Consider the following 27661-nt stretch of genomic DNA (forward strand, 5'->3'; position numbering starts at 1 on the left):
CATCCGGGACTCCGAACAACTTTCGGGTTACCGCATACTAATATCTCTATAACCCTAGCGTCACCGAACCTTAAGTGTGTAGACCCTACGGGTTCGGGAGACAGGCAGACATGACCGAGACGACTCTCCGGTCAATAACCAACAGCGGCATCTGGATACCCATGTTGGCTCCCACATGCTCCTCGATGATCTTATCGGATGAACCACGATGTCGAGGATTCAATCAATCCCGTATACAATTCCCTTTGTCTACCGGTATGGTACTTGCCCGAGATTCGATCGTCGGTATCCCGATACCTTGTTCAATCTCGTTACCGGCAAGTCTCTTTACTCGTTCCGTAACTCACATCATCCCGTGATCAACTCCTTGGTCACATTGTGCACATTATGATGATGTCCTACCGAGTGGGCCCAGAGATACCTCTCCATTTACACGGAGTGACAAATCCCAGTCTCGATTCGTGCCAACCCAACAGACACTTTCGGAGATACCTGTAGTGCACCTTTATAGTCACCCAGTTACGTTGTGATGTTTGGTACACCCAAAGCATTCCTACGGTATCCGGGAGTTGCACAATCTCATGGTCTAAGGAAATGATACTTGACATTAGAAAAGCTCTGAGCAAACGAACTACACGATCTTGTGCTAGGCTTAGGATTGGGTCTTGTCCATCACATCATTCTCCTAATGATGTGATCCCGTTATCAATGACATCCAATGTCCATGGTCAGGAAACCGTAACCATCTATTGATCAACAAGCTAGTCAACTAGAGGCTTACTAGGGACATGGTGTTGTCTATGTATCCACACATGTATTTGAGTTTCCTATCAATACAATTCTAGCATGGATAATAAGCGATTATCATGAACAAGGAAATATAATAATAACCTATTTATTATTGCCTCTAGGGCATATTTCCAACAGTCTCCCACTTGCACTAGAGTCAATAATCTAGTTCACATCACCATGTGATTAACACTGATAGGTCACATCACCATGTGACCAACATCCAAGAGTTTACTAGAGTCAACAATCTAGTTCACATCATTATGTGATTAACACTCAATGAGTTCTGGTTTGATCATGTTATGCTTGTGAGAGAGGTTATTAGTCGACGGGTCTGAACCTTTCAGATCCGTGTGTGCTTTACGAATATCTATGTCAACTTGTGGATGCTACCACACGCTATTTGGAGCCATTTCAAATAATTGTTCTACTATACGAATCCGGTTTACTACTCAGAGCCATCCGGATTAGTGTCAAAGTTCGCATCGATGTAACCCTTTACGACGAACTCCTTTTCACCTCCATAATCGAGAAAATCCTTAGTCCACTGGATACTAAGGATAAGTTCGACCGCTGTCATGTGATTCATTCCCGGATCACTATTGTACCCCTTGACCAACTCATGGCAAGGCACACTACATGTGCGGTACACAGCATAGCATACTATAGAGCCTACGTCTAAAGCATAGGGGACGACCTTCATCCTTTCTCTCTCTTCTGCTGTGGTCAGGTCTTGAGTCTTACTCAATACTCACACCTTGTAACACAGCCAAGAACTCCTTCTTTGCTGATCTATTTTGAACTCTTTCAAAATCATGTCAAGGTGTGCGTTCTTTGAAAGTATCATCGGGCGTCTTGATCTATCTCTATAGATCTTGATGCCCAATATGTAAGCAGCTTTATCCAGGTCTTCCTTTGAAAAACTCCTTTCAAACAACCCTTTACGCTTTCCAGAAATTTTACATCATTTCGGATCAACAATATGTCATTCACATATACTCATCAGAAATGTTGTAGCGCTCCCACTCACTTTATTGTAAATACAAGTTTCTAACAAACTTTGTATAAACCCAAAAACTTTGATCACTCCATCAAAGCGTATATTCTGACTCCGAGATGCTTGCTCTAGTCCATGGAAGGATCGCTGGAGCTAGCATACCTTTTAGCATCCTTAGGATCGACAAAACCTTCCTGATTGTATCACATACAACCTTTCCTTACGAAAACTGGTAAGGAAACTTGTTTTTGACATCCATCTGCCAGATTTCATAAATGCAGCTAATGCTAACATGATTCCGACGGACTTAAGCATCGCTACGGATGAGAAAATCTCATCGTAGTCAACTCCTTGAACTTGTGAAAATACTCTTTGCCACAAGTCGAGCTTCATAGACGGTAACATTACCGTCCATGTCCGTCTTCTTCTTAAAGATCCATTTATCTCAATGGCTTGCCGATCATCGGGCAAGTTCACCAAAGTCCATGCTTTGTTCTGATACATGGATCCTATCTCGGATTTCATGGCTTCTAACCATTTGTCGGAATATGGGCCCACCATCGCTTCTCCATAGCTCGTAGGTTCATTATTGTCTAACAACATGATATCTAAGACAGGATTACTGTACCACTCAGGAGTAGTACATATCCTTGTCGACCTACGAGGTTTGGTAGTGACTTGATCCGAAGTTTCATGATCACTATCATAAGCTTCCACTTCAATTGGTGTAGGTGCCACAGGAACAACTTCCTGTGCCCTGCTACACACTAGTTGAAGTTATGGTTCAATAACCTCATCAAGTCTCTACCATCCTCCCACTCAATTCTTTCGAGAGAAACTTTTCCTCGAGAAAGGACCCGTTTCTAGAAACAATCACTTTTGCTTCCAGATCTGAAATAGGAGGTATACCCAACTGTTTTGGGTTTTCTATGAAGATGCATTTATCCGCTTTGGGTTTGAGCTTATCAGCCTGAAACTTTTCCACATAAGTATCGCAGCCCCAAACTTTTAAGAAACGACAACTTAGGTTTCTCTAAACGGTGTCGTCTCAATGGAATTGCGTGGTGCCCCTTTTAAAGTGAATGCGATTGTCTCTAATGCCTAACCCATAAACGATAGTGGTAATTCGATAAGAAACATCATGGTATGCACCATATCCAATAGGGTGCAGCTATGATGTCCGGACACACCATCACACTATGGTGTTCCAGGCGGTATTAATTGTGAAACACTTTCCACAATGTCTCAATTGTGTGCCAAACTCGTAACTCAGATACTCTCTATGATCATATCACAGACATTTTATCCTCTTGTCACGACGATCTTCAACTTCACTCTGAAATTACTTAAACCTTTCAATAATTCAGACTTGTGTTTCATCAAGTAAATACACTCAGCATCTACTCAAATCATCCGTGAAGTAAGAACGATATCCACTGCATGCCTCAGCACTCATTGGACTGCATATATCAAAATGTATTACTTCCAATAAGTTGCTCTCTTGTTCCATCTTACTGAAAACGAGGCCTTTCAGTCATCTTGCCCATGTGGTATGATTTGCATGTCTCAGGTGATTCAAAATCAAGTGAGTCCAAACGATCCATCTACATGGAGTTTCTTCATGCATATATATATACCAATAGACATGGTTCGCATGTCTCAATCTTTTCAAAAACGAGTGAGTCCAAAGATCCATCTACATGGAGCTTCTTCATGCGTTCTATACCAATATGACTCAAATGGCAGTGCCACAAGTATGTGGTACTATCACTACTATTTTATATCTTTTGGCACGAACATGTGTATCACTGTGATCGAGATTCATTTTAGGTGCAAGACCATTGAAGGTATTATTCAAATAAACAGAGTAACCATTATTCTCCTTAAATGAATAACCATATTGCGATAAACATAATCCAATCATGCTCAACGCAAACACCAAATCTCGATGGTAGAGGGAGCATGCGATGCTTGATCACATCAACCTTGGAAACACTTCCAACACATATCGTCATCTCACCTTTAGCTAGTCTCCATTTATTCCGCAGCTTTTATTTCGAGTTACTAACACTTAGCAACCGAACCGGTATCTAATACCCTGGTGCTGCTAGGAGTACTAGTAAAGTACACATTCATATAATGTATATCCAATATACTTCTGTCGACCTTGCCTGCCTTCTCATCTACCAAGTATCTAGGGTAGTTCCGCTTCAGTGACCGTTCCCCTCATTACAGAAGCACTTAGTCTCGGGTTTGGGTTTAACCTTGGGATTCTTCACTAGAGCAGCAAATGATTTGCTGTTTCATGAAGTATCCCTTTTGCCCTTGCCCTTCTAGAAACTAGTGGTTTTACTAACCATCAACAATTGATGCTCCTTCTTGATTTCTACTTTCGCGGTGTCAAACATCGCGAGTTGCTCAAGGATCATCATGTCTATCCCTGATATGTTATAGTTCATCACGAAGCTCTAATAGCTTGGTGGCAGTGACTATGGAGAACCATCACTATCTCATCTGGAAGATTAACTCCCACTCGATTCAAGCGATTGTGGCACTCAGACAATCTGAGCACATGCTCAACGATTGAGCTTTTCTCCCTTAGTCTGCAGGCTTAAGAAACTTGTCAGAGGTCTCATACCTCTTGACGTGGGCACTAGTCCGAAATCCCAATTTCAGTCTTCGGAACATCTCATATGTTCTGCGACGTTTCAAAAACCGTCTTTGGTGCCACAATTCTAAACCGTTAGCATTACGCACTGAACTATCACGTAGTCATCAAAACGTGTATGTCAGATGTTTCGCAACATCTACAGACGACGCTGAGGTTCAGCACACCGAGCGGTGCATTAAGGACATAAGCCTTCTGTGCAGCAATGAGGACAATCCTCAGTTTACGGACCCAGTCCGCATAATTGCTACTACCAACTTTCAACTAAATTTTCTCTAGGAACATATCTTAACCAGTAGAACTAAAGCGCAAGTATGACATAATTTGCAAAGACCTTTTGACTATGTTCATGATAATGAAGTTCATCTGATTATTGAACTCCCACTCAGATAGACATCCCTCTAGTCATCTAAGTGATACATGATCCGAGTCAAACTAGGCCGTGTCCGATCATCACGTGAGACGGACTAGTCATCATCGGTGAACATCTCCATGTTGATCGTATCTTCTATACGACTCATGCTCGACCTTTCGGTCTCTTGTGTTCCGAGGCCATGTCTGTACATGCTAGGCTCGTCAAGTCAACCTAAGTGTTTTGCATGTGTTCCGAGGCCATGTCTGTACATGCTAGGCTCGTCAACACCCGTTGTATTCGAACGTTAGAATCTATCACACCCGATCATCACGTGGTGCTTCGAAACAACGAACCTTCGCAACGGTGCACAGTTAGGGGGAACACGTCTCTTGAAATTTTAGTGAGGGATCATCTTATTTATGCTACCGTCGTTCTAAGCAAATAAGATGCATAACATGATAAACATCACATGCAATCAAATAGTGACATGATATGGCCAATATCATTTTGCTCCTTTGATCTCCATCTTCGGGGCACCATGATCATCTTTGTCACCGGCATGACACCATGATCTCCATCATCATGATCTCCATCATTGTCTCTTCATGAAGTTGTCACGCCAACGATTACTTCTACTTCTATGGCTAACGCGCTTAGCAATAAAGTAAAGTAATTTACATAGCATTATTCAATGACACGCAGGTCATACAAAAAATAAAGACAACTCCTATGGCTCCTGCCGGTTGTCATACTCATCGACATGCAAGTCGTGATTCCTATTACAAGAATATGATCAATCTCATACATCACATATATCATTCATCACATCTTCTGGCCATATCACATCACATAGCACATGCTGCAAAAACAAGTTAGACGTCCTCTAATTGTTGTTGCAAGTTTTTACGTGGCTTGTATAGGTTTCTAGCAAGAACGTTTCTTACCTACGTAAAGACACAACGTGATATGCCAATTTCTATTTACCCTTCATAAGGACCCTTTTCATCGAATCCGATCCGACTAAAGTGGGAGAGACAGACACCCGCTAGCCACCTTATGCAACTAGTGCATGTCAGTCGGTGGAACCTGTCTCACGTAAGAGTACGTGTAAGGTCGGTCCGGGCCGCTTCATCCCACGATGCCGCCGAATCAAGATAAGACTAGTAACGGCAAGTAAATTGACCAAATCGATGCCCACAACTACTTTTTGTTCTACTCGTGCATAGAAACTACGCATAGACCTAGCTCATGATGCCACTGGTGGGGAACGTAGCAGAAATTCAAAATTTTCTACGCATCACCAAGATCAATCTATGGAGTTTACTAGCAACGAGAGGGAAGGAGTGCATCTACATACCCTTGTAGATCGCGAGCGGAAGCGTTCAAGAGAACGGGGTTGATGGAGTCGTACTTGTCGTGATCCAAATCACCGATGATCCTAGCGCCGAACGGACGGCACCTCCGCGTTCAACACACATACGGAGCAGAGACGTCTCCTCCTTCTTGATCCAGCAAGGGGGGAGGAGAGGTTGATGGAGATCCAGCAGCACGACGGCGTGGTGGTGGAAGTAGCGGGATTCCAACAGGGCTTCGCCAAGCGCTACGGGAGGAGAGAGATGTGTCACGGGAGGGAGAGGGAGGCGCCAGGGCTTAGGTCTTGCTGCCCTCCCTTCCCCCCACTATATATAGGGCCAAGGGAGAGGGGGGGCGCAGCCTTGGCCCTTCCTCCAAGGAAGGGTGCGGCCAGGGAGGAGTCCTTCCTCCCCAAGGCACCTCGGAGGTGCCTTCCCCCTTTAGGACTCTCCCTTTTTCTTATCTCTTGGCGCATGGGCCTCTTGGGGCTGGTGCCCTTGGCCCATATAGGCCAAGGCGCACCCTCTACAGCCCATGTGGCCCCCCGGGGCAGGTGGACCCCCGGACCCCTTTCGGCACTCCCGGTACAATACCGATAAAGTGCGAAACTTTTCCGGCGACCAAAATAAGACTTCCCATATATAAATCTTTACCTCCGGACCATTCCGGAACTCCTCGTGACGTCCGGGGTCTCATCCGGGACTCCTAACAACTTTCGGGTTACCGCATACTAATATCTATAACCCTAGCGTCACCGAACCTTAAGTGTGTAGACCCTACGGGTTCGGGAGACAGGCAGACATGACCGAGACGACTCTCCGGTCAATAACCAACAGCGGCATCTGGATACCCATGTTGGCTCCCACATGCTCCTCGATGATCTCATCGGATGAACCACGATGTCGAGGATTCAATCAATCCCGTATACAATTCCCTTTGTCTACCGGTATGGTACTGGCCCGAGATTCGATCGTCGGTATCCCGATACCTTGTTCAATCTCGTTACCGGCAAGTCTCTTTACTCGTTCCGTAACTCACATCATCCCGTGATCAACTCCTTGGTCACATTGTGCACATTATGATGATGTCCTACCGAGTGGGCCCAGAGATACCTCTCCGTTTACACGGAGTGACAAATCCCAGTCTCGATTCGTGCCAACCCAACAGACACTTTCGGAGATACCTGTAGTGCACCTTTATAGTCACCCAGTTACGTTGTGACGTTTGGTACACCCAAAGCATTCCTACGGTATCCGGGAGTTGCACAATCTCATGGTCTAAGGAAATGATACTTGACATTAGAAAAGCTCTGAGCAAACGAACTACACGATCTTGTGCTAGGCTTAGGATTGGGTCTTGTCCATCACATCATTCTCCTAATGATGTGATCCCGTTATCAATGACATCCAATGTCCATGGTCAGGAAACCGTAACCATCTATTGATCAACAAGCTAGTCAACTAGAGGCTTACTAGGGACATGGTGTTGTCTATGTATCCACACATGTATCTGAGTTTCCTATCAATACAATTCTAGCATGGATAATAAGCAATTATCATGAACAAGGAAATATAATAATAACCTATTTATTATTGCCTCTAGGGCATATTTCCAACAACTATGAGATTATGTAACTCCCATTTACCGGAGGAACACTTTGTGTGCTACCAAACGTCACAACGTAACTGGGTGATTATAACGGTGCTCTACAGGTGTCTCCGAAGGTACTTATTGAGTTGGCGTATTTCGAGATTAGGATTTGTCACTCCGATTGTCGGAGAGGTATCTCTGGGCCCTCTCGGTAATGCACATCACTATAAGCCTTGCAAGCAATGTGACTAATGAGTTAGTTGCGGGATGATGCATTACGTAACGAGTAAAGAGACTTGCCGGTAACGAGATTGAACTAGGTATTGAGATACCGACGATCGAATCTCGGGCAAGTAACATAATGATGACAAAGGGAACAACGTATGTTGTTATGCGGTTTGACCGATAAAGATCTTCGTAGAATATGTAGGAGCCAATATGAGCATCCAGGTTCCGCTATTGGTTATTGACCGGAGACGTGTCTCGGTCATGTCTACATAGTTCTCGAACCCGTAGGGTCCGCACGCTTAAAGTTTGGTGACGATCGGTGTTATGAGTTTTTGTGTTTTGATGTACCGAAGGTAGTTCGGAGTCCCGGATATGATCATGGACATGACGAGGAGTCTCGAAATGGTCGAGACGTAAAGATCGATATACTGGACGACTATGTTAGGACAACGGAAGTGTTTCGGGAGGTTTCAGACATTTACCGAAGTACCGGGGGGTTACCGGAACCCCCCGGGGAGTTTATTGGGCCTAATGGGCCTTAGTGGGAGAAGAGGAGGGGCGGCCAGGGCAGCCACGTGCCCCCTCCCCCTCTAGTCCGAATTGGACAAGGAGGGGGGCAGCGCCCCCATTTTTCCTTCTCCTCCTCTCTCCCTTCCTTCCCCTCTCCTACTGCAACAAGGAAAGGAGGAGTCCTACTCCCGGTGGGAGTAGGACTCCCCCCTTGGCGCGCCCTTTTTTGTTGGCCGCCTCTCCCCCCTTGCTCCTTTATATACAGGGGTAGGGGGCACCTCTAGACACAACAATTGATCTCTTGATCTCTTAGCCGTGTGCAGTGGCCCCCTCCACCATATTCCACCTCGGTCATATCGTAGCGGTGCTTAGGCGAAGCCCTGCATCGGTAGCAACATCATCACCGTCATCACGCCGTCGTGCTGACGGAACTCTCCCGTGAAGCTCTGCTGGATCGGAGTTCGCGGGACGTCATCGAGCTGAACATGTGCTGAACTCGGAGGTGCTGTATGTTCGGTACTTGGATCGGTCGGATCGTGAAGACGTACGACTACATCAACCGTGTTGTGCTAACGCTTCCGCTTTCGGTCTACGAGGGTACGTGGACAACACTCTCCCCTCTCGTTGCTATGCATCACCATGATCTTGCGTGTGCGTAGGAATTTTTTTGAAATTACTACGTTCCCCAACAGTGGCATCTGAACCAGGTTTATGCGTAGATGTCATATGCATGAGTAGAACACAAGTGAGTTGTGGGCGATACAAGTCATACTGCTTACCAGCATGTCATACTTTGATTCGGCGGTATTGTTGGATGAAGCAGCCCGGACCGACATTACACGTACGCTTACGCGAGACTGGTTCTACCGACATGCTTCGCACACAGGTGGCTGGCGGGTGTCAGTTTGTCCAACTTTAGTTGAATCAACTGTGGCTACGCCCGGTCCTTGTGAAGGTTAAAACAACACTAACTTGACGAAATATCATTGTGGTTTTGATGCGTAGGTAAGAACGGTTCTTGCTCAGCCCGTAGCAGCCACGTAAAACTTGCAACAACAAAGTAGAGGACGTCTAACTTGTTTTTGCAGGGCATGTTGTGATATGATATGGTCAAGGCATGATGCTATATTTTATTGTATGAGATGATCATGTTTTGTAACCAAGTTATCAGCAACTGACAGGAGCCATATGGTTGTCGCTTTATTTTATGCAATGCAATCGCCCTGTAATTGCTTTACTTTGTCACTAAGCGGCAGCGATAGTCGTAGAAGCAATAGTTGGCGAGACGACAACGATGCTACGATGGAGATCAAGGTGTCGCGCCGGTGATGATGGTGATCATGACGGTGCTTCGGAGATGGAGATCACAAGCACAAGATGATGATGGCCATATCATATCACTTATATTGATTGCATGTGATGTTTATCCTTTATGCATCTTATTTTGCTTTGTTTGACGGTAGAATTATAAGATGATCTCTCACTAAATTTCAAGATAAAAGTGTTCTCCCTGAGTATGCACCGTTGCCAAAGTTCGTCGTGCCGAGACACCACGTGATGATCGGGTGTGATAAGCTCTACGTTCATCTACAACGTGTGCAAGCCAGTTTTGCACACGCATAATACTCGGGTTAAACTTGACGAGCCTAGCATATGCAGATATGGCCTCGGAACACTAGAGACCGAAAGGTTGAGCGTGAATCATATAGTAGATATGATCAACATAGTGATGTTCACCATTGAAAACTACTCCATCTCACGTGATGATCGGACATGGTTTAGTTGATTTAGATCACGTGATCACTTAGATGATTAGAGGGATGTCTATCTAAGTTGGAGTTCTTAAGTAATATGATTAATTGAACTTCAATTTATCATGAACTTAGTACCTGATAGTATTTTGCTTGTCTATGTTGATTGTAGATAGATGGCCCGTGTTGTTGTTCCGTTGAATTTTAATGTGTTTCTTGAGAATGCAAAGTTGAAAGATGATGGTAGCAATTACACGGGCTGGGTCCGTAACTTGAGGATTATCCTCGTTGCTGCATAGAAGAATTACGTCCTGGAAGCACCGCTGGGTGCCAGGCCTGCTGCAGATGCAACTGACGACGTTAAGAACGTCTGGCAGAGCAAAGCTGATGACTACTCGATAGTTCAGTGTGCCATGCTTTACGGCTTAGAACCGGGACTTCAACGACGTTTTGAACGTCATAGAGCATATGAGATGTTCCAGGAGTTGAAGTTGATATTTCAAGCAAATGCCCGGATTAAGAGATATGAAGTCTCCAATAAGTTCTATAGCTGCAAGATGGAGGAGAATATTTCTGTCAGTGAACATATACTCAAAATGTCTGGGTATAACAATCACTTGATTCAACTGGGAGTTAATCTTCCGGATGATAGTGTCATTGACAGAATTCTTCAATCACTGCCACCAAGCTACAAGAGCTTCGTGATGAACTATAATATGCAAGGGATGGATAAGACTATTCCCGAGCTCTTCGCAATGCTAAAGGCTGCGGAGGTAGAAATCAAGAAGGAGCATCAAGTGTTGATGGTCAACAAGACCACTAGTTTCAAGAAAAAGGGTAAAGCGAAGAAGAAGGGGGACTTCAAGAAGAACGGCAAACAAGTTGCTGCTCAAGAGAAGAAACCCAAGTCTGGACTTAAGCCTCAGACTGAGTGCTTCTACTGCAAGCAGACTGGTCACTGGAAGCGGAACTGCCCCAAGTATTTGGCGGGTAAGAAGGAGGGCAAGGTGAACAAAGGTATATGTGATATACATGTTATTGATGTGTACCTTACTAGAGCTCGCAGTACCACCTGGGTATTTGATACTGGTTCTGTTGCTAATATTTGCAACTCAAAACAGGGACTACGGATAAAGCGAAGACTGGCTAAGGACGAGGTGACGATGCGCGTGGGAAATGGTTCCAAAGTCGATGTGATCGCCGTCGGCACGCTACCTCTACATCTACCTTCGGGATTAGTTTTAGACCTAAATAATTGTTATTTGGTGCCAGCGTTGAGCATGAACGTTATATCTGGATCTTGTTTGATGCGAGATGGTTATTCATTTAAATCTGAGAATAATGGTTGTTCTATTTATATGAGTAATATCTTTTATGGTCATGCACCCTTGAAGATTGGTCTATTATTGTTGAATCTCGATAGTAGTGATACACATATTCATAATGTTGAATCTCGATAGTAGTTGATAACGATAGTGCAACTTATTTGTGGCACTGCCGTTTGGGCCATATTGGTGTAAAGCGCATGAAGAAACTCCATACTGATGGACTTTTGGAATCACTTGATTATGAATCACTTGGTACTTGCGAACCATGCCTTATGGGCAAGATGACTAAAACGCCGTTCTCCGGAACAATGGAGCGAGCAACAGATTTGTTGGAAATCATACATACTGATGTATGTGGTCCGATGAATATTGAGGCTCGTGGCGGGTATCGTTATTTTCTCACCTTCACAGATGATTTGAGCATATATGGGTATATCTACTTAATGAAACATAAGTCTGAAACATTTGAAAAGTTCAAAGAATTTCAGAGTGAAGTGGAAAATCATCGTAACAAGAAAATAAAGTTTCTACGATCTGATCGTGGAGGAGAATATTTGAGTTACAAGTTTGGTCTACATTTGAAACAATGTGGAATAGTTTCACAACTCACGCCACCCGGAACACCACAGTGTAATGGTGTGTCTGAACGTCGTAATCGTACTTTACTAGATATGGTGCGATATATGATGTCTCTGACTGATTTACCGCTATCGTTTTGGGGTTATGCTCTAGAGACGGCCGCATTCACATTAAATAGGGCACCATCGAAATCCGTTGAGACGACGCCATATGAATTGTGGTTTGGCAAGAAACCAAAGTTGTCGTTTCTTAAAGTTTGGGGCTGCGATGCTTATGTGAAAAAGCTTCAACCTGATAAGCTCGAACCCAAATTGGAGAAATGTGTCTTCATAGGATACCCAAAGGAAACTGTTGGGTACACCTTCTATCACAGATCCGAAGGCAAGAATTTTTGTTGCTAAGAATGGTTCCTTTCTAGAGAAGGAGTTTCTCTCGAAAGAAGTGAGTGGGAGGAAACTAGAACTTGATGAGGTAACTGTACCCGCTCCCTTATTGGAAAGTAGTTCATCATAGAAATCGGTTCCTGTGACTCCTACCCCAATTAGTGAGGAAGCTAATGATGTTGATCATGAAACTTCAGATCAAGTTACTACCGAACCTCGTAGGTCAACTAGAGTAAGATCCGCACCAGAGTGGTACGATAATCCTATTCTGGAGGTCATGTTACTTGACCAAGGTGAACCTACGAACTATGAAGAAGCGATGGTGAGCCCAGATTCCGTAAAATGGCTTGAGGCCATGAAATCTGAGATGGGATCCATGTATGAGAACAAAGTGTGGACTTTGGTTGACTTGCCCGATGATCGGCAAGCCATAGAGAATAAATGGATCTTCAAGAAGAAGACTGACGCTGACGGTAATGTTACTGTCTATAAAGCTCAACTTGTTACGAAAGGTTTTCGACAAGTTCAAGGGGTTGACTACGATGAGACTTTCTCACCCGTAGCGATGCTTAAGTCTGTCTGAATCATGTTAGCAATTGCCACATTTTATGATTATGAAATTTGGCAAATGGATGTCAAAACTGCATTCCTGAATGGATTTCTGGAAGAAGAGTTGTATATGATGCAACCGGAAGGTTTTGTCGATCCAAAGGGAGCTAACAAAGTGTGCAAGCTCCAGCGATCCATTTATGGACTGGTGCAAGCCTCTCGGAGTTGGATAAACGTTTTGATAGTGTGATCAAAGCATATGGTTTTATACAGACTTTTGGAGAAGCCTGTATTTACAAGAAAGTGAGCGGGAGCTCTGTAGCATTTCTGATATTATATGTGGATGACATATTACTAATTGGAAATGATATAGAATTTCTGGATAGCATAAAAGGATACTTCAATAAGAATTTTTCAATGAAAGACCTCGGTGAAGCTGCTTACATATTGGGCATCAAGATCTATATAGATAGATCAAGACGCTTGATAGGACTTTCACAAAGCACATACCTTGACAAAGTTTTGAAAAAGTTCAAAATGGATCAAGCAAAGAAAGGTTTCTTGCCTATATTACAAGGTGTGAAGTTGAGTCAGACTCAATGCCTGACCACTGCAGAAGATAGAGAGAAAATGAAAGATGTTCCCTATGCTTCAGCCATAGGCTCTATCATGTATGCAATGCTGTGTACCAGACCTGATGTGTGTCTTGCTATTAGCCTAGCAGGGAGGTACCAAAGTAATCCAGGAGTGGATCACTGGACAGCGGTCAAGAACATCCTGAAATACCTGAAAAGGACTAAGATATGTTTCTCGTTTATAGAGGTGACAAAGAGCTCATCGTAAATGGTTACGTCAATGCAAGCTTTGACACTGATCCGGACGATTCTAAATCGCAAACCGGATACGTGTTTACATTGAACGGTGGAGCTGTCAGTTGGTGCAGTTCTAAACAAAGCGTCGTGGCGCGATCTGCGTGTGAAGCGGAGTACATAGCTGCTTCGGAAGCAGCAAAGGAAGGAGTCTGGATGAAGGAGTTCATATCCGATCTAGGTGTCATACCTAGTGCATCGGGTCCAATGAAAATCTTTTGTGACAATACTGGTGCAATTGCCTTGGCAATGGAATCCAGATTTCACAAGAGAACCAAGCACATCAAGAGACGCTTCAATTCCATCCGGGACCAAGTCCGGGTGGGAGACATAGAGATTTGCAAAATACATACGGATCTGAATGTTGCAGACCCGTTGACTAAGCCTCTTCCATGAGAAAAACATGATCAGCACCAAGACTCCATGGGTGTTAGAATCATTACAATGTAATCTAGATTATTGACTCTAGTGCAAATGGGAGACTGAAGGAAATATGCCCTAGAGGCAATAATAAAGTTATTATTTATTTCCTCATATCATGATAAATGTTTATTATTCATGCTAGAATTGTATTAACCGGAAACATAATACATGTGTGAATACATAGACAAACATAGTGTCACTAGTATGCCTCTACTTGACTAGCTCGTTAATCGAAGATGGTTGAGTTTCCTAACCATAGACATGAGTTGTCATTTGATTAATGGGAGCACATCATTAGGAGAATGATGTGATTGACTTGACCCATTCTGTTAGCTTAGCACTTGATCGTTTAGTATGTTGCTATTGCTTTCTTCATGACTTATACATGTTCCTATGACTATGAGATTATGCAACTCCCGTTTACCGGAGGAACACTTTGTGTGCTACCAAACGTCACAACGTAACTGGGTGATTATAAAGGCGCTCTACAGGTGTCTCCGAAGGTAGTTGTTGAGTTGGCGTATTTTGAGATTAGGATTTGTCACTCCGATTGTCGGAGAGGTATCTCTGGGCCCTCTCGGTAATGCACATCACTATAAGCCTTGCAAGCAATGTGACTAATGAGTTAGTTGCGGGATGATACATTACGTAATGAGTAAAGAGACTTGCCGGTAACGAGATTGAACTAGGTATTGAGATACCGACGATCGAATCTCGGGCAAGTAACATACCGATGACAAAGGGAACAGCGTATGTTGTTATGCGGTTTGACCGATAAAGATCTTCTAGAATATGTAGGAGCCAATATGAGCATCCAGGTTCCGCTATTGGTTATTGACTGGAGACGTGTCTCGGTCATGTCTACATAGTTCTCGAATCCGTAGGGTCCGCACGCCTAAAGTTTGGTGACGATCGGTATTATGAGTTTTTGTGTTTTGATGTACCGAAGGTAGTTCAGAGTCCCGGATATGATCATGGACATGACGAGGAGTCTCAAAATGGTCGAGACATAAAGATCGATATATTGGACGACTATGTTCGGACACCGGAAGTGTTTCGGGAGGTTTCGGACATTTACCGGAGTACCAGGGGTTACCGGAACCCCCCGGGGAGTTTATTGGGCCTAATGGGCCTTAGTGGGAGAAGAGGAGTGGCGGCCAGGGCAGCCGCGCGCCCCCTCCCCCTCTAGTCCGAATTGGACAAGGAGGGGGGGCGGCGCCCCCTTTTTTCCTTCTCCTCCTCTCTCCCTTCCTTCCCCTCTCCTACTCCAACAAGGAAAGGAGGAGTCCTACTCCCGGTGGGAGTAGGACTCCCTTCTTGGCGCGCCCTCCTTGGCCGGCCGCCTCTCCCCCCTTGCTGCTTTATATACGGGGGCAGGGGGGCACCTCTAGACACAACAATTGATCTCTTGATCTCTTAGCCGTGTGCGGTGCCCCCCTCCACCATATTCCACCTCGGTCATATCGTAGCGGTGCTTAGGCGAAGCCCTGCGTCGGTAGCAACATTATCACCGTCATCACGCCATCGTGCTGACGGAACTCTCCCGTGAAGCTTTGTTGGATCGGAGTTCGCAGGACGTCATGGAGCTGAACGTGTGCTGAACTCGGAGGTGCCGTATGTTCGGTACTTGGGTCGGTCGGATCGTGAAGACGTACGACTACATCAACCGCGTTGTGCTAACGCTTCCGCTTTCGGTCTACGAGGGTACGTGGACAACACTCTCCCCTCTCGTTGCTATGCATCACCATGATCTTGCGTGTGCGTAGGAATTTTTTTAAAATTACTACGTTCCCCAACAACTACCTCCAGTTACAAAATTTTGAATCCGTTAGTGCCATTTATCGAAGAAACCTTTCATTCAAACCAAATATTCTACATGCACAATGCTGCTAATTTGAAGAGCCCCCGACATCAAGCCGTAGGCACCATGCTGCCCGCCTAGTGCCACTGATCCTCTAGCGTGGTGTTGCTAGTCGGTGAGAGAGCCCGCAACCTCAATCTGCAAAGGGAGTAAAACCAAATGGCGCAAAGCATATAGGCACTCCACCAGAATATGTTGGATTGTCTTCTGGGACTAACAACAGAGATGGTAGAGCGGCTGATGCTGCAGGCCTCGCCGGCCAAGCGTGTCAGACGTTCATGTTTTTTTTTGCAAGTTTGTACGCTTGAAAAGATTTCCTACGAGATTTCACAGACATATCGTGCACTCGTACATGCTAGATTTGTTGGGGGTTGTGTTTAACTTATCAATATAGTTATTGCGTCTCTTTAAACAAATAGCTCACTGAATTTTGGACCCAATAATTCTCGCTTGCTTATGAACACAAAACACAACCATAACATTGGATTGCCAATTTTTTTAAGATTTAAGTTCAAGAAGACAAAATAATATGTAAAATACGATCAGTGTTTGTTAAGCTAAATAATTAAGCAAAAAACTCTCACCATTTTTCTTGAAAAGCGGACATTTGGGATAAAAATCACCAAATTTGCAATCTCTCTCAAAAAAAATCTTCTCTCTCTCAAAAAAAAACTCTAGCATGATATCATAATTCTTCTGTATTCTTTAATTAAATGTTTTTAAACCGTTCAATGTTTAAAATCGTCAACTTTTGTAGAAACTTCATTTCAGCATGCGGTAGGGTAAGCATAGTACGAGTCCTCGGCCCTTCGATACACCCAATAAGGAATCCTATTAGCACGTAACGTGCTGGATTCACAACAACGCACACACGCATCCCCTTCTCCCTTGAGGGGTTCCCCTTCGGTTCATTGGGTTTCTATTGGTCTTCTCTTTTGATTTTTTCCTGTTCGCATGGTTTTTTCTTGTTTTATTTACTTTTCCCCCTTTTTATCAGGGTTTTCCATTCTTTTCTACTGTTACTTTTATAATTCTATGAAATTTTTTAAATTTCACAATCATTTGTAAAATTCATGAATTTTTTTCAAATTGTTGAATATTTTAAAAATTCAGGAATGCTCTAAAAATTGATGAACAATTTTAAAAATCATGGATGGTTTTAAAACCTTTGAACATTTAAAAATTATTTATGATTCATGGCCATTTTAAATTCCACAAAACAATTCAAATATATGAAATTTTATAGCATTCTTGAACTTCTTTTAAAATATGCAGATTTTTTTAAAATCTTGGAACATTTTAAAAACTCTTTGATGTATTTGAATTAATGAACATTTTTGTATGGAATTAGAGGTGCCACATGGCCCCATATTCATTAAGAAAATTGACTCTTTTACAGGAGATGAGCAATATCACTTACATCTCTGACACAAACCATATCAGGATGCGAAAGAAACACTAACAACCATACCAGCAGAAAACTACAGAACTGATCTAGGTAGTATCGACTCATACCCATACCAACAAAACTAGGAAGTCAACACACCTTGCTATCATAGAAATATAGAGGCAACAGACTAAACAAAAAATTAAACAAGCATCAACCATAACATCCATTGGGGTAGCTAGAAGCAATCCAAGTCTTCGAAACCAGCACCTCCAGCAATTAACAAACATATTTTAAATCTCGTACGTATTTCTATACTGAATTTAACATTTCTTACCTATCCAAAAAACATTTTTGTCTTTTCTTTAAAACAAAACATTTTTTTGTCTTAATCCTTCATGGGCCCAACCCGTTTATGTCCCTGACATAATGTAACGTTCGCTCACGTCCAGTGAGAAAGGCCAATGCAGTCGGCCCACCCATGAGTGGGTCACTTACGGGGGCTATTGGGCAGGAATGTAGCCCAGTTTTTTGCTGCACGCACCTTTGGAGTTCAGGCGTTGCTCTACGTTTTAATACCACATCGCTTGTGGAAGGTAGATTAAACATATTTATAAGCTTACCCATGAAGAATAGTAGCACAGCACGGCGAGCTCTGTTAGCAACTGAAACATTGATATATGATGATATAATTATTTAGGTGTCGGATCCGGATGGCCCACATGACATGCAGTGGTTGGCTTTTTGGTGTGTATCCTAATTGTTAGACAACATTGCATCAGGACGCGGATTTGGTTCCACGCGCACCCCTCGTGAATAGTAAATTTGAAACAATACTAATTTTTTTTTTATCTTTTTGTAACATACATAATCGATCGGTATACTCGCGTATGAAGTTTCAAAAAGAAATAGTAACATTCATGGTATTTTGGAAAAAAAATGACAAAATCGAAACAATATTAAAAACACCATTTGATGAATAGTACGATCTTGATTGTATTTTATTCACTAAGAATACCATGGGTATAATTTCTTCACGAAACTTCACACGTGAGTAGAATGGTCGACCAAGTTTGATACCTGGGAATTACAAAAAACAAAATTGATTTTTTTGAATTTACTATTCATGCCAGTGCACATGGAACCAGGTTCACCTTTGTATTTTTGACATATTATAGTACTATTGCATATGATGTGGTACATGCGGGTTAGCAAAAAGTTAAACATATTTCTATGTTCTCAGCAGTTGTGCTAAGAACATATGATCTCGATAGGTACAATTGCATGTGACTTTTAGTTAATTAATGTACCCCTTCAGTTCTAGATTACCAGGCAAGTCTTTGACCAATAATTACCATTAAATTTGTATTCCAACATACTTACTTATGATTATACTTTGTATCACAAATGTTACATAAAAATGAATAATTATTTGTCAAAGGTTATCCTAAAAACACCTAATACGCTTGGTAATTTGGAATGGAGATTTTGCGGACAATGACATGTACATGCTAGATTTGTTTGGAGTTGTGTTTAACTTATCTATATATCTACTGTGTTTCTTTAAACAAGTAGCACATTGAATTGAGCCAAAAAATCTCACTTGGTTATGAACACAAAACACGGCTATAACATATGCATTACCACATATTTTTAAGATGTAGGCTCGAGAAGAGACAAAATAACATGTAGAATACGATCAGTTTTTGTTAACCTAAAAACTTAAGAAAAAAAAACTCTCTCCATTTTTCTTGAAAAGAGAACATTTGGGATAAAAATCACTAAGTTTGAATCTCTCTCAAAAAACTCCAACATGATATCATAATTCTTCTGTATTTTCTAAATGTATTCGTAATGTAAATTAATAGCTAAATGTTTTAACCCATTCAATGTTCGAAATCGTAACTTTTGCAGAAACTTCATTTCATCATGTGGTAGCTTAAGCATAAAATGTGTCCTCCACGCTTGGTTACGCCCAATCAGGAATCTTCTTTCGTGCGTAACTCGCTGGATTCACAACAAACATGCCCCCCTCCCCCCTGAGGGGTTTCCCTTCGACTTGTTGGGTTTCTATTGGTTTTTTCTTTTCATTTTCCGACTCGCGTGGTTTTTCCTTCTTTGCTTTACTATTTTTTCCTGTTTCATGGTTTTTCTTTTATTTCATATTGTTCCTTTTATAAATTATGAACTTTAAAATTGCACAAATGTTTATAAAAATCATGAATTTTTTTTCAAATTGGTGAAACTTTTTAAATTCAAGAACATTTTTGTAATTTATGAATAATTTTAAAATTCATGGATGGTCGTCAAATTGTAAACCTTTTTAAACTCCATGAACATTTTTTGGATTTCTAGACCAACACATGTAATTGTTGGGATCACAAAAAAAATGGCGGCGACAACACTTGATTAATTTTGTTGGTGGTGCTTCTTGAGTACCAGAGTCTTGAGCTCCGGGGTGAAAACACTAGGTATGAACCGATTAGGTTATACTTGGCAATGGCGATGTTTTTGTGAGTTGCCCTGTTGAGGCATTGCTCGGATAAGCTTGGACTTGTTATTCAGGGTGAAAACCTAGAATCTCGCCTCTGGTGGTTGGATCCGGTGACGATGGCTTTTGAGCTCATTTCCTTCCTAAAGGCATTATTGTTGAAGAACCTCGTTGTCTTTGTGGTGTAAAGAGATGGTTGGTGCAGATATGGTCGTAGTTGTAGCTTGTCAATTGATATTTTGATCACTTTGGTGTTTTCCTTTTTCTCGCTTAGGCAGAGCTTTGGTCTTGTATGACTTTGCTCTTTGCCGATGTGTTTGGTTGCGTGTGTACGTTAGTGTTGGTTGTGTGCATCCTAGTCATGCAGAGGTAGGGTATGTCCTCATTATGTTTGTATTCTCTTGATGCTTCATTTTGAGTCAATGAAATCCACCATTTATCGCAAAGGAAGGGACATTCAGATTGTATTACCTCACAACTAGGGATGAAAACGGAGCGGAAACGGACGGAACTGAGTGCTATCATATTTGTTTTCACATTTCTTTGCAGAAGCGGAAACGAATACAGAAACCCCGGAAATGAATACGGAAACAAATACTACCGGAAACGGACATGGAGCGAATACAAAGCGGATACGGAAACAGAAATAGGCATTGATCGGAACTTAAAAACCCCTTGAATCATAGAGAAATACACACAATGAGTCGTTAACATGGCTATAAAATAATATCATTATGTTAGCAACTTAGCGTAGTATTGTAGTAGTACTGGACAATTGCGTATAGGGTCAAGCTGAGTACATGTGTGGTAGTTGGAGTTGGGCCTTAGATCCATTCTACTAATTGTGTCATTGTGTTTTTTTTGGTGGTTGGGCCACAAAACTGCTATAGGTCTATAGTAAAAACAGAAATTCCATATTCACGGAAACGGAAAGTTCCATTTCCATGCATGTTCCACCAGAAAACACCGTTCCGTTTTTGTTTCCGTTTTCGCATAAAAAATTCCGTTTCCACTTCCGTTTTGCAAATTTCTGTTTCCGTTTTCATATTTCCTCTCCGTTTCCATTTTTCCTCCAGAAAAACGAAAATTTTCCACTCTATTTTCATCCCTACTCCCAACTATCAAATGCAACATAGACATCTTCAAGGCTCACATCTTTATTGTGCTCGCAGTGTGGTGCTTTATAGTCCAGCCATTCATCTTCCAAAATTTAGTCGATTGTTATCCTCTATAAAAAAAACAAGCGTAACCTCATTGTTTTCTCAAACTGATGCAAATTAACCTTCTTTTATAGCGTTTCTGGGATAGGGAATATGATTTGGATTATAGGGTAGGGATCTTCCTTCAGACAAATACTCCCTTCGTTCATAAATATAAGATGTTTTGGATATTTCAATATGGACTACATAGTGACCAAAATGAGTGAACAAACACTAATACGTGTCTATATACATCTTATTTATGAAAAAGTTAAAACATCTTATACTTGGGAATGGAGTGAGTAGCTTATTGTTGTTTGGAGCCAAAAACGATCGCTTGGTTAGGAACACAAAACGTGGCCATGACATATGCATTAGCATTACTACATATTTTTAAAGATGTAGGCTCGTCCGAGAAAAAAAAAGAGGTTGTAAAAATAATATTTGTCAGAACGAAGCCGCCGCCACCGCCACAATTTGACACGGTAGATTGTGGCCTCCCCTCACTCCCGCACCATCAGAGCCGACGGAGGAGTATGGGGCAACCACCTACCGGTGGTTGAGGAGTAATAGCGCGGAGCGCCCGAAAAATCAACCTCTCTAAGGTTTGGAAAGGAGACAACCGTTCAATCATAAACAAGACTTTATAATACAAATTACTAGTTAATGTTACTTTTATTGAACCATTCAACATGCAAAATTGTCAACTTTGTAGAAACTTCATTTTAGCAAATTGTGCTTCCCCGTCCCAATTAAAACATTGGTTTTCGTGAAAGTCAATCTTCACAAACTTTAATAGATGAAATTAATATCTATATCCACAATGCTGTATATACCATACGGAAATATATTTCATGATAAATCTAATGGTATTGATTTTTCTCTGTTGGCACTCTCTATCTCTACACGGGTGAGGAAATCATTTTTCTCTTTTCTTTTGTGTATATACACACAATGACTATGTTTTTTTCGACAAGCCCAACTACCACGTTTTTTTTTTCAGAACTACCAAAATGACCGAGTTGCCCATTTGAGAGAAACGGCCCTGTATGGATATTGGGCCAAAATGTAGCCAGTGCATTGCGGCACGCAACACAGTTCGGAATTTGGCTCTATGTTTTAATACCACATCGCTTGTCGAAGAGAGATTAAACATGTTTATAACCTTTCCCACGGTGAAGGATGTCACAGCGTGGCGAGCGCTGTCAGCAACTCGAATACTGGTATATGATGATATGAAATTCTGGAGTGTGAGTATGTGAGACAGAATTATTGTTGTCACAAACTCGGATGGGCTCTTGCGACTCGCCGGGCGGCGCCATTCCCGCCACCCCCCGCTCTCTGCTTGGGCCTGTCCGACGCCGCTGCTTCTGTGCCCCCCCGGAGCGGCTGCGGCGCGGGCGAAGAGACCGCGGCTGCGCCCCATGCGGGAGCTGGCGCTCCATTCATTCCCCGCGACCCACCCTCACCTGCCGCCTTCACTGCGTCGCTGGGGGGCAGCCCTTTTCTTCAGGCGCTGCTTTCTCCCGCTGCCCCAGCCAAAAACACCCCGCCCCTCGCCCCCTGCAGCCTGAGCTATCGCTCAATGGCTGCTTCCGCTGCCTCTCCGTCCGCCACTACGTAAGGACTGCTGGGACCCCGTCCGGTGCCGGCGGTGTCGCGTCTCTGGCCATCGCGCGTCCTCCCCTCGTTGCGCCATGGCCCCGAAACGCAGCCATGCCCCCCCCCCAAGGCTGCTTCCTTCCCCGGGCGCACTGCCGCGGCGCCGCCGCCAGTCCACCCCCTACCCTCGCGCTCGGCCCTTGGTCTCTCCTGAGCGGGGCTCTCCCATCCAGCCCCGGCGGCTCGAGGTGGGCGAGTCGAGCTCTGCCGCGCCACCCACCGCGCCGCCCTCCCCGCCCAGCAGCCGCGACATCTCCCTCACGGAGGTGATCCGCTCGCCGCCGCCTTCCCCCTGGGCTGCCCGAGGGGCGCGGGGCTCCGGACGTCCACGTCCCGTCTCTGGGCTCGGGTGGTCTGCCGACCGTGCTCGCGACCTCTCAGGGCGGCGTCTCCGCCGGCTCGTCGGATTCGCGTCTGTCCCTATCCGTGCGCTCCGCCTCGTCCGTGTCGTCGGACAACTCCATCCCGTCGGTCATTGCCGACTCGGAGCGTCCGGACGTCGTCGAGGTCTTCATGCCGGAAGGGGACTACGACGCGGCACAACGGCTCGCTGTCGTCGTCATCGTCCCCCCGGGCGCCTTCCACAACGACACCCTGGCGGTGCAAGCTGCTGTCCTCGACAACATCGGCCACCTCCTGCCCGAGGTCGTCCCGTCCTCGGTCGGGGCTATGTACCTTCGATTCGCGACTTGGGAGGACAGACGCGAGGCGCTTCGCCGTCAGCCGTTCATGCACGAGGGCGCGAGGATTGACCTCTTCCCTGAAGAGGAGTACGACCGCGTCGCCCCCCGCCTTGACGTCTGTGCGGTGTTGGCCGCCACCGGCTTCCCCGCCGAGTTCCTCACCCCGAACTGCGTCCCCGCCATGTTCTCGGGGTTCGGCAAGATGCTGGAGATCGACCCCCTGGTGCTGTCTGGCCACAAGTTGGCCACCGTGCGGGCCGTCGTCTTGCTCAAGAACCCGCGCCGCGTCCCCTGCGACGTCTGGCCGCTGGGAGGGCGGTGGGGCACGCGCATCGTCGCGGTGCACCCCGTGCGTGCTTGGAGCCGCGACGACTCCTTCTCGGCTGACGGGGCCTACATTCCGTTCTTCTCCGAGCCGCCGCCTCCCTTTGCCCACAACGCCGCGGTCCTCCTGGGCCAACCTATGGGAGCGCGTGCTGGGGGGCCCGCTAGCATGCAAGCCATGCACGTCGGCGCCCGCGGAGGTGGGCAGCGCCTCGCCTGCATGCTGCGGCTTTTGGGTGCTCCCCCCTGCGTCTCAGCCCACAGCGGCGCATTCCTGCGCCTCCTGCGGATGATGACCCACCTGCCCCGGACGGTCCGGCCTCCGCCGGGCAGGCCCCGGCGTCCCGTGGCCGCTCCAGCGTCGCCTTGGTGGAGTTGGACGACCCCGGTGACGGTGTGGCGGTGCTGCCGCCCGAACGACGCCGGAGCGCTAGGATTGCTCGTAACGAGCCGTCCACCTGGCTCGGCGTGGAAGAAAAAGCTATGAGGCTTAGGGCTCTTCGGGATGCTCTGACCGGCTGCTCGCCGCGCCTCAAGTCCAAGGTGGCGAAGGCCAAGATGCTCGACGGGGTGCTCGACCCATTGACGGCGGCGGCTACGGCGGCCGTGCGCTCGGCGGCTGCGATCCCGTCTACTCCGGTGCATGCTAGCTCCGATGGTTAGGACGCCTGCGTGCGTCACCCAGTGCCGCGTGTGTGGCGCCTACCCCCCCCCCCCCCCGCCCTCTCTCGTATCCTAGGGCTAGCTATGCGGGTATCTACAACGTTTGTGCTGTCCGCCGCAGTAGAGTTAGTTTGTACCCCGTCGAGGGCGTGCTGTCGTTTCTGTTTCCTTCCCTATCTGTCCTCGGTGCTTCGGTCTGTGATGGATAGTGCCTCGTATTCTAAACTTTCGTTCCTGTGTTGGAACGTGCAAGGGCTGGGGGCTGTTGACAAGTGCAGCGTCGTGAGGAACGCTATCCACACTGTCAACCCCGTCCTCGCTTGTATCCAGGAAAGCAAACTATCTGAGTTATCCACCAGTAAGGCTCGCTCGTTCTTGCCCTCCCGCCTGGGCTCTTTCGTGTCCAAAAATGCGGAGGGTAGTAGAGGCGGGATGGTCACCGCTTGGGACCCCAGCGTCCTCAGTCTGTCCGCGTCTTCGGCCTCCCGTTACACGCTTACTGCCTCCCTTTCTTCCACGCGGTGCGCCCTCTCCTTCCGGATCACTAACGTCTACGCTCCCTCCGATCATGCGTTCACGGCGGACTTTGTCGAGGACCTCATGTCGGTCGCAGCGGGCATCACTGGCCCTTGGCTGGTGCTTGGGGACTTCAACCTCATCCGCTTCCCTCACGAGAAGAATAACGATCGCTTTGATGCTTCTCGTGCGGCTGTGTTCAACTCCCTCGTTAACTCTCTGGCTCTGCACGAGCTCGCCCTGTCGGATAGGCTTTTTACTTGGACGAACAGGCGGGATCCCCCCACCCTCGCTCGTCTGGATCGCGTCTTCTTTGACCACGCTTGGGACGTCGCCTTCCCGGACTCGGGTCTGTCGTCTCGCCCCCGTTCTACCTCGGATCATGTGCCCCTAGTGGTGGAGGCCGCGACGCGGATTCCTTCTCCTTCTCGGTTTTTCTTCGAGAATTCTTGGCTCCGCGATCCTCAGTTTCTCCCCTCTACCCTCTTGTCCTGGTCGAACACGGGGGCCGGTCGGTGCGCTGTGGGTTGCCTGGCAGCTCGCAAGAAAAGGTTCAGGGCCGCGGCCAAGGTTTGGAAAAGGCTACACAACTTCATTCCTGCTTTTGATAATAACTGCAAATTTGTGATTGACCTGCTTGACTTTTGGGAGGAGTGCCGCACCTTGTCCTCTGATGAACACCAGCTCAGGAAGGACGCGTGCATGGCCATGGCGGCTTCGATCCGGCGGCAGAGCGTGTACTGGAAGCAGCGCGGGAAGTGCCGGGCTGTCTGCGAGGGGGACGAGAACACCGGCTTCTTCCACGCGAGCGCCTCCCACCGCCGCCGCGCCAACTCGATCCGTGTGCTCGACGTCGACGGCGCGATGGTGTTGGACCACGCTGGCAAGGCGGCGGCCCTGCTCACGTTCTACTCCGACCTGTTGGGCAGGGCTCGGCCCGCCGTGTGGCGCTTCGACTTGGAGGCTCTCTACCGCCACGCGCCGAGGGTGGACGCGGCGGCTCTGGTCGCGCCTTTCTCGCCCAGCGAGATTAAGGATGCTGCGAACCTCCTCGACCGGACTAGCGCGCCCGGACCGGACGGCCTTGGCCCCGCGTTCTACCAGGCCGCCCGGAGTACGGTCGCGGGCGACCTACAGCGACTCTTCGACGCGGTTCATGACGGCACCGCGGACCTCGACGCCATCAACCGTGCGTACATTGCCCTGCTGCCCAAGGGGGTGGGCGTGCCGACGCCGGGCGCTTTCCGCCATGTCTCCCTTCAGAATGGGGACGTGAAAATCCTCTGTCGTGGCCTCACCTCGAGGTTGCAGAAACAGATTGGGGGCATCATCAACGTCGACCAGTCGGGGTTCTTGGCGGGGAGGAGCATCTCCGAGAACTTCGTGTATGCCGCCGAGGTGATCCAGTGCTGCCACAAACGGGGGGCGCCTGCCCTCGTGTTCAAGCTGGACTTCGCCAAGGCGTTCGACTCGGTCAACTGGGGGGCGCTGCGCCGAATCCTCATGGCGTGCGGCTTTCCCCGTCGGTGGTGCGACTGGATGGACCTGATCTTTGACTCCTCGCGGTCGGCTGTGCTGCTGAACGGCGTGCCCGGGCGGTGGTTCACGGTGCGCCGGGGGCTGCGGCAAGGCGACCCATGTTCACCCTACCTCTTCCTCATCGTCGCCGATGTGCTGCAACAAATGATCAGTCAAGACGGGACCCTGTTCCACCCTCTCGTCGATGGCAAGCCCCCCTGGTGCTGCAATATGCCGATGATACGCTTGTCATCCTCCGAGCGGACTCCGGCGCCGCGGCCCGCCTCCGCCGTATCCTCGACGACTTTGCGGCGGCGACGGGGCTGGACATCAACTTCGACAAAAGTACTCTGGTCCCCATGCACGTGCCCGAGGAGGTGTTGGCGGAGACTGTTGGCGCCCTTGGCTGCGCCGTGCAAGGGTTCCCGCAAGCCTACCTGGGGCTCCCTTTGTCGTGGGAAAAGCTCTGCTTCGCCGACTTCCTACCCATGATCGCGGAGGTTGACAGGTACCTGGCTGGATGGAGAGCCCGTCTTCTCTCCCCGGCCGGGCGTTTGGTCCTGATCAACGCTGTCCTCGACGCCCTTCCCACATATGCTATGGCAGCGATGTTGCTCCCACCGGCGGTGATCAAGGAGCTCGACTCGCTCCGTCGGGCCTTCCTCTGGAATGCAGCCGAGCGCGCCTCTGGAGCCCAATGCCTGGTGGCTTGGGAGCGTGTTTGCAGGACCAAGGCGGAAGGCGGGCTACGCGTCCGTGACCTCGCTACACAGAATCGCTGCCTACTGCTCAAGATGTTGCACCGGCTTCACGCATCCTCCTCGCCTTCGAGATGGGCCCTGTGGGTGTGGGCGGAGCTCGACGGCCGCTCCCTCCTCTCGCCAACAGCCAGCAGGCGCGCAGGGGAGCATGGCCAGGCGCTGGCGCGGCTGCTCCCGCTGTACCGCGGGATCACCAGGGTGACGGTGCGCGATGGGAGACGGAC

The sequence above is a fragment of the Triticum aestivum genome, chromosome 4D, assembly GCF_018294505.1.
Source record: "Triticum aestivum cultivar Chinese Spring chromosome 4D, IWGSC CS RefSeq v2.1, whole genome shotgun sequence".
In the NCBI taxonomy this organism is placed as follows: Eukaryota; Viridiplantae; Streptophyta; class Magnoliopsida; order Poales; family Poaceae; genus Triticum; species Triticum aestivum.